Source organism: Mercenaria mercenaria, chromosome 16 (genome assembly GCF_021730395.1).
Source record: "Mercenaria mercenaria strain notata chromosome 16, MADL_Memer_1, whole genome shotgun sequence".
In the NCBI taxonomy this organism is placed as follows: Eukaryota; Metazoa; Mollusca; class Bivalvia; order Venerida; family Veneridae; genus Mercenaria; species Mercenaria mercenaria.
The window spans coordinates 483,231-492,492 of NC_069376.1; the positions used below are offsets into that span (position 1 = coordinate 483,231).

A 9,262-nucleotide genomic window follows, 5' to 3' on the forward strand; every position below is an offset into this window, starting at 1 on the left:
TTTGTAACAATGTTTGAGACAAATGTGACCGATGCCGATTTTTGATGTGACATCTGATCACATTTGTCTCATGTCATTTTCAATCGGAAAGATGAACAAAAAAGTGCATTTTTACATCTGAAACAAACACATTTGTAACATGCTTTCGCTTACTTGTTCGAAGTAAAAAGTAAGTTATTGTGATCATCGTTTGTACGTCGTCCGTCGTCCTACCGTCCGTCCGTTTACATTCTCCTTGTGAATACGATAGAGACAACATTTATTATTTGATTTTGACAAAACTTGCACAGAACGTGTATATATCTATGATATCTCGGTTCCTTTCAAAAACCATCCATATCACGTTATTCTTCTTGAAGTTATGGTACATTCTATAGCCAAAATATCGACATTTTAGTGCTTGTCTTTACAACCATTTTGCGAATTTTTACTGAAGAATTACATAATTTGATGAATGAAATGCCTATTGAAAATGATTTAGCTCTCCTTTGAAGTATATATCTTAAAAAACAAATGCCAACTTGTACCCGAAAATCCGGACAGAAGACAGAAAAAAATATTTTTAGGTGGTCATATTTTTTCAAAATCGACAGCTGCTACATTCAAGCATTATTCTGCCTAAAATTGTGACCAAAACGTACCTAGATAATATATCTACTTCCTGCGAGCAATCAATTTTTAAATAAATTTGATGAAAGTGCCTTTTAGAGTCGATAATTTCAGATAATTTTTATTTTCTCTTTTTTTCATGCAGACATCATCATTTCACAACTAATTTGAGATAAACATGCGTATCTATGACAAAAATCCATAATATCATTACAAGGGCAATACACTACATAAAAGTCAGATGTGTCAATTTTATTTTTAGAAACGGTTGTAGTCACAAAGTAATTGACAGAATAAAATGTAAATTTCAGCATATTTTTTCACACAAAAATGTGTTAGTGCGTAGAAATGTGATCAGGCTGAGCACACGGTCTTATGGATTTCATAATTTTCGGCGCTTAACGTGAAAACAGTTAAAGCACAGGATTCACAAACATTAAATTTATGCTTAAATCTATATGCGATACATTATGCAAAATCTATATGCGATACATTATGCAAAATCTATATGCGATACATTATACATATAATTATAATTCACGATAATACCACATATGGAAGTAACTGGAATAAATTTGGACTATTTCCTTCGGAAGTTTACATGACTATCCTGTCAAAAGGCCTCCCTCGTGTTTACATATTTTGACAGGTCTAGTTGTTCTGGGACTAGGAACAATGGTAAGTGCAAAGTTATGTAGATTTATATAAATTAATTATTTTTGCAACGAGTTCAAAGTAAGGTTGATAATCAATCGACTCTATTTCAAGATCTGAGAATGATTTGCCTATTTTTGGGCGGAGAACATAGCATATGCATGCTTGTATCACTGCCACCATAGATTATCATTAGATACCACAACAAATCATTCTCAGATCTTGAAATAGAGCCGATGCAGAATTAACGCATTGTTTCATAGATAGTGAATCGATCAGAATAGACAGAATAGATCATTGTCATAGAAAAAAACGTTGATGTATTTTTTGCATTCGAATTGACATAATTTGAACATAGTCTCTGCATTTATGCCATAAAATATGTCTGATTGGACGTGCTGAATCATCCGGCAAAAACCATCAATATTTCTAAAGTAACATTAATTAGAATCAAGGTCTACTGTGCATTTAATCCGTCATGTTTGTTTCAGATGAATGAATACCTGCACCATGGAAACAGTGTCATTTGCAAACTTTTTGAACCTGTGCTGGGCGTTCACATTGACATTTCTTGTTCAACAGGAATACATGATGTCGACCAACAGTACAGCTAGGTAAATGTCTATGTTCTATAGATATATATATTCTACAATAATTTCGTAAAAAAATGAACAATGTCTGTAAGTAAGCCAAAGAAAGGACACCTCTGCATAGCTGACATTAGGTCAAGGGTCTGAATGAAGCATGATCATGCACCAAAATATCAACAAATTTATACATTTATACAATGGAATGAAATAACATACAGTAGGCCTATATTACAGCAAGATGTGATTAATAAATAGTATCATAATTATTTATTTTACATGACATGCATGAATTGTTCAACTTCATAAATCAACTTTGCTGTAGACCTAAAGAATCAGCATAAAGAAATGAAGCTAAATGAGTAGTTTTAAGATACATAAATCCACACTTGTCAAGATTCCATATATAATGCTGATTTCCTTATAATTATATGGGTGGTTTTCAAAATAATGAAGCTTTTTCTTCTTTTTCACCTTACTTTAATTCAGTTCAGTTTTAGAATGTGTTTTGGGGCAAATCATATCCAAATTAATGTATTCAAGAAATGTGTGCAATTTCAGATGAATGACTCAAGCATTTTTAAAGTTATGTTAAATTATATAGCTAATTTTGTCCCCTCTGCACCAAAAGTGTGACATTTTGCATGAAGGATAGTTTTCAACTGTGTTTTACTTTTTCAAACCAAACTTAATTGTCACAACTTTGGCTTTTCTTATGTAATCTAAACTCTGCACATTTAAAACAAAGTACTTCTTTACATTAACTACATTTTATTCTTACCAATAGTTCATGTCTTAATTGTGATGGAAGCCCCTTCATAAAAAAATAGTGATAAATTTAAAAGTTGAACACTACAATTTCATAACCTCATTACTTTTCTTAAGATCTTTATCCTTACAGCTTTGAAGACACCTTATGATTTTATTGTTTTATAAATCAACTTTCTCAGAATCTTCATATATGTCTATACACCCAAAAATGTCCCTTGTAAGTATTCTTTAAATAAAATGGGTTTTTACTTTATTTCCCTCTAAATGGAAGTTACAATGGTTACAAAAGCAGCTTTCAGCTTCACATATTAAGCCAAAGTGATGTCCCCTGTGCACCTTTTTTTGACATTCAACAGTTATCATAGCATTTATATTGTAATATGTTGTGGCAGTTCTATATTCATAGCAGTGTGTAAGTTAAATGCAGGCATTACTTGATAATTAAGCATTATATAAGAATCCTAGGACAATTTAAATGTTATTTTTTGCATTTTTCTCAAGTTGGCAATTTTCAGGTTTAAAAGGGGAACATCAATTTTAATTAAAGTTTACCTACATATGTAAATATTCAGTAGCGAGTATTGTGTAGTTGAAAGAATTTTACTTACTATGAACACATTCCATGAATATATATTTTGCTGCCATTTGTCCCCTGTGCATCTTCTTAAAATTAGTAGATGATGATTATAAAGTATGTATGGATTTTACCATTCCATTTTACCATGCATGGCATTTTGTCATTTTTCTACTGTGAATAAGCAGTGCATGTAAACTAAATGATTTCAATGTGTTAATTGTGTTTAAAGTCACTTATTTTTCATTTAAAGCATTACATGCTGCTGAATTTTCATGTTTGTGTTGTGAAAATTTTCAGTTTTGTAGTTATTTTGTGGAATAAACTAATTGTTCAATAGACTTTTGTCTTAAGATGATCACCATTAATCTTGTTTTGAACAGAAAAACTAATAACGAATTATATTACACTGATTTTTAGTATGTGTCCCCTGTGCATCTCTTAAATAACTCAATTTTGAGTTGACAATTTTAGAAATTAAAATCACCAGACATTTTTGAAATTTGGAATGTGGTTTATAAACCTGCAAAATGTGAGAAAAAAATAGGTTTTATAATAGATAGATAATAGATAACTTTATTACTTTCATATAGGCTACAAAAACCCATGATGACATATAATTTTCATAATACAAGATATAGCAAAACAGTGGTGAACATCACACTATGCGAAATTTTTCAATTGGAATTTAAAAAATTCTGTTCCGGAGAAGGTCAGAAATATCTATGAGAAAAAAAATTGTCCTCTAACCTTTTTACTACTGAAAATAATGCAAAAAAAAAAAAAACCCCAACAAAAACATTTACTGTAAATTGTTAAACAATTTGGGACTCGTGGCAGTAACTACTCCAAAAGTGTTTGTTTTACCTGATACTCTTAGATATTTCTGACATTATCAAAATACCGACAGTGTAAAGAGTGCAAAATTTAGAAATTGTTATCGGTATATAATAGATACATTTACATACATGAAAACAATAACAAACACATATTACACCTATCTATACAGATATACATGTGGCACATATCAATATATAATTAAAAGATTACGAAATAAATTACACTCACAATTTTACATATACATACATTTAATTATGTACCACATATAATATAATAACAAAGATGATATGTGACTAAAAAAACAGAACAAAACTAAACAGTTAACCTTTAACGAAAGGAGACAAAAGACAAAGGATAACTGAATGAGTTTCATTCCGACGAGATAGTACAAAAATTCAGGGTTTTTGATTTATTTATTTTATTATATATATATATTTTGTTTTTGTTTTGGTAGCTCTTACCGAAAACCGAAAGCGTAAGAGGTTTTTTTTTTTTTTTTTTTTTTTTAATTTTGCACACAATCGATGCTTAAAACAAAAGTCGTTCCTAAATATTTATAATGAAGATGAAAGCAAAATGTTTTGAAAATGTAATGTCCTACAAAATTGTTAATTATTTTTCATTCAGCAACCACTTTTCTAGGTAAAATTTTAATTTTATGTCAGATTTGTGCAGAAAGGGTGATTTTAAAAACCAAAGTCCACAAACATTTATTATATAAGTTTCAAACTATTCATATATGTTGAAAAAAAATTACTGTTATACATATTTCCTTGTCATAAAACACTGCAATATTTATCACCCATCTTACTGGAAATTCTCTGAACTTATGAACTGAAGGCTGTTCAAAATATTATCTGATTGGTATTTCTCAACACTTTCCCGAAGTTGTATATTTCCTTGAAATTTGAATTAGTTGCTATCATAAAAAAAATAGTGACCACCAAAAGAAATAGGTTTGAATTTCCAACCCCTATGTCACACTTTTGCTTCATTATTTTGAAAACCACCAATATGTTTCCTCATAGTTTTTTTATATACTATACTATACTTATTTCAGATGAAGATATAAATTTATTAAAAAAAATAATGGGACAATGAATGCTAAAATTGCCAAGAAGAAGACTGCCAATTTACACACCATTTTATACAGGTAGGTGCTTAAAAGTGTTTTGAAAATAGATATGGCATTCAGCACTTATTTTACAAACTAACTGATTTTAGAATTATGTACATTGTACTTTTAAATTGTTTTTAATGTGAAGTGTCAGCAATGAAAATTTATAGAGAAATCACAGTTAATTGTGAAAGAAAAATTTATGTATATATAAATGTACATGTTGTGCTTTTTTTAGTTACAGTATGATATGGTGAACAAAAAGTCCTCAATGCAGCCAGTTCTGGAGCTTTGGTTAGACTATGAACAGTAGACATCAAAAGGTACAGGATAGTTTAGAGCTGCATTTATTAATTTTTTTATGTAATTACTATTTATCAGTTCAAATGAAACTTGGTACATCAGCATGAAGTGGACAGGCACATATTGTCAGGACTATCAGATTTGATTATTTGTTTCTTCAGTTATTATGTCATTTTCTTTTTCAAATTGTCATATCATAGCTTCCTTCATACCTTTTGCATTAAAACTCTCTTTCTGCAGATTCCATCATATTCAAATGGATCATGGTATACTTCATGGCCAAGCAGCAGAATTATACACATACTATAGTGGACTTTACATCTGATGACAGTTTTCTAAAGTTACGGTCCTTTTAGAATCTTGAATTAAATGAAACAGTTACAGTTTCTTTTCTTTTGTTCTTTATGTACTCAGCTCCTCCCCCCACTTTGTATCCAATGCCCTTGAAACTTGTAATACACTTTTACCTTAAATGTAAAGGCCTTTATCTATTTTAGCCTAAAATCTAAATTTGGAGTGTTATGCCCCTTTTTTATATTATAAGAATTATATTTCATCTCCTCCAACAGTTTTCATACTGTGTCACATGCAAAAGTAAGTTGATATAAAATGATCAATATGAAGTAGGCATGCACATATTGCAAGACTTCATTTCAGGTTACTTTTTATTGAGTGATGTCCTTTAAAATATCACAAATACACTTGTACATTGTGTATGCCTACTCACAGTTGCAAACAATTCATAAGAAATTTAGTATACATTATGGACATGAAGTGATCATGTGCTTATATATAGGGTTAGTTGAAAATGGAATGCATGAAGACATACAGACAAATATATGTCATCTGTTTGAATTCAAAGCTGTATTTCTTAGTCTTTATTACTTGTGTAAGGTACTGTTTTTCCACTTCTTACTATAATGACATTTTCTTGATAATGTCTGTCAGACTGATAATATTATAATTGTAAGATTTATGAACATGTAAAGTTTATACTAGTGTAAAAATAGCTAAATTTTTCCATTTCAGATGATCATCTGAAGGGCCACAATTGTTTAAAGCACTGGTCAACAAAAACTGAACTATTTGATGGATCATACATGTGCAGAATGTACTACCATATTTCCAGAATCAGAGAAATAGAAATATCAAGTATTAGAGAGAAAGAAATGTATGCATCATGTATGAAGAACTGCCTAAGAATAATTTGCAAAATACATTGAAATCTAACAATTGCTAATTGCATAATGCATATGGAAGTTAAGAAAGGTGTACTCTTCTGGAAAATATGTGTCCAGTGCAACATTTCTTTTTCAATTTTGTGAGTATAATTCTACATAAAAATTGTAACATGGCTACAGGGATAATACAAAAGGTTTAATCTTATTTCCAAACACATTGGGGGAATCAGAGAAGAAATATCAAGAATTAGGGGAAAAGAAATAATTGTCATGAATGAAAAACTTGCTTTTTATTAATTTACAAAATACTTTTTAGCCTCACAACTGTTAATAATATTATGAATATGGAAGTTAAAAGTGTGGACTTTGATTAATCTTCAACTTCTCTGAGCATAGTTCTACATAAAAATTGTAACTTTATAAAATAGTCTTGTAGAAAAAGTGTAAGACTTTCATACTTGTTTTATAGAAAATGTTTCTGGATGTTTCAATGTAAGTTTGCTAGACCCAGACCACTAGCTCCTAAGTCAAGGTTACACTTAGATGTCAAAGGTTAAAAGGGTCTGTTTCTGTCTGGTCAATAACTGCCATACATAAAGGATTTTGGAATTACTCGGCATAATGTTCACCATAAAGAGACACATGTTATGCGCAAAACCCAAACCCTTGCTCCAAGGTCAAGGTCACACGTAGAGGTCAAAGGTTAATAGAGTCTTTTTGGTGTCTGGTCAATAACTCTGCGATCCATGAAGGGACTTTTAGATAACTTGGCATAAATGTTCAACATAATGAAACAAGGTGTCATGCCCAAGACCAAGACCCCTAGCTCGAAGGTCACACTTAGAGGCCAAAGGTCAGATACAAAAATGACGTTGTCCCGAGCATTTCTTGTTCATGTATGGAGGAATTTTGATGTACGATGGCAAAAATGTTCATCATCATGAGATGGTGTGTCATGAGTAAGAACCAGGCCCCTAATCCTTTGCTGTTACTATAAATAGCTATTACTGTAAAGTTCTATTCTATTAACCCGTATGCTGAACATGATTTATTATGTCTTTGCGACCAGTGTAGATCACGATCAGCCTGCACATCCATGCAGGCTGATGATGATCAGCACTGTTCGCCATTCAATCAGTATATTTTTGGTAAGCATCCCTTTTAACAGTTAATGGTACTGTCCAAATTGAAAAATGGACAAGTTCATTATAGAAATTCAGCAGGGTAAGGGTTAATATTAGCCGTAGGAGAAAATTGGGACTACTTTTCTGTAGTACAACACGCATGTTACATCCAGTTTTTGATGTATTTTGACCTAAGGCTACCTGATAAGTACTTTTGTGTGGACTTAGATTTTTTTCAGATTAACTTCTCTTTGTTTTCACTATAACAAACGATTATTCTTGAAACTTTTTATCCTGGTTGTTAGAATTGGATATGTCATTGTTTTGGCTTTCAATCTATCAAACTTATAGTTTTGTACAGAAAATGTTTTATTATATCATCTACCTGACGAGCATATATTTAACATCCTGGCACTCTTGTTTTATTTTGTTCATGCCAAGATGCTGTATTGGCATACAGTATGTATGATGAAAATGTCCTTAGGCAGGGGACGTTGCTAACTCTGTATCAAATTCTTGTTGTTGTTTTTTCTGGAGTTGTTGCCCTATTTGATCTTGAACTAATTCATCACATCGTGAACTCGTGAACTTAAGTCGAACAGATCCATCCAACTGAATTGAAACTAGGTATACATCAGAAGCATGAAATGAATATGTACATGTTGCCCTGACTTTTATGATCGATTATTTTGTCTGGAGTTGTGGCCCTTCTTTAACGACGAATGACAACTACATTGTAGTTTCCTTCTCTTTATTTCAAATAAAACTTGTTAAGCATCATAAATATTATGTAGACATGCGCATTTGTTTCTTGTTCAGTTGTTTAACTTCTATATATTTTTCCTTTATAACATTATTGACCCGTCGTTATTATAAATTATTGAATGAAACATTTTTTACTTCAGTGAAGGAATATTGTCAAACTATACCGATAAGGGGAAGAGTTTGCTTCCTTTTGTAGCACAACTGTCTATGCATTATTGTGTCTTGCTCATATATAACACTTTTATTTGTGTGAACATGCATGCATTTGTTATACTGCAAATTAAAACAGTCATCATTGATTACTTTACTTGTCGTCACTTTCCTCCTTTTTATCGTAAATAGTACAGTCATACACAGACGATGCTGTATACTAAACATATTTTCTCAAAATTCAGACCAAAAAATCTATCAGATGCCACCATTACATAACTATATGGGGGAGAACACCCTGACTCCTACTCATGCTGGGAGCTATGTGTCTCGCTGGTGACACATTCTTTCTAAACTGTTGCCTCGCTGCATCAAATAAAGGTATTTCTGGATCCGGACTAGCGTGGGAAGCCGTTGACAATAATTGTCAAAAAAACTTTACCTGCATTAAAGATCCAATTTAAAATTTGTCAATTAATGTTAATTGGCTTCAGCCAGTTTTTTATATTGTCAATTTGCAGGTAGAAAAATTTTAAAATTGTCAGACGGATTCCCGGGCAGATCGGACCGTCCTTAGTATGAAAACC

The 9,262-nt window shown here is 31.3% G+C and overlaps 1 long non-coding RNA gene across 1 annotated transcript; it reads left to right on the forward strand.

The window, feature by feature from the left end:
* Window positions 1–869: 869 nt before the first annotated feature.
* On the forward strand, window positions 870–7,230 carry LOC128549401 (uncharacterized). The gene is made up of 5 exons (XR_008367546.1): window positions 870–1,287; window positions 1,755–1,877; window positions 5,096–5,188; window positions 5,391–5,475; window positions 6,485–7,230. It is a non-coding gene; the product is annotated as an uncharacterized LOC128549401 (long non-coding RNA).
* Window positions 7,231–9,262: the final 2,032 nt, after the last annotated feature.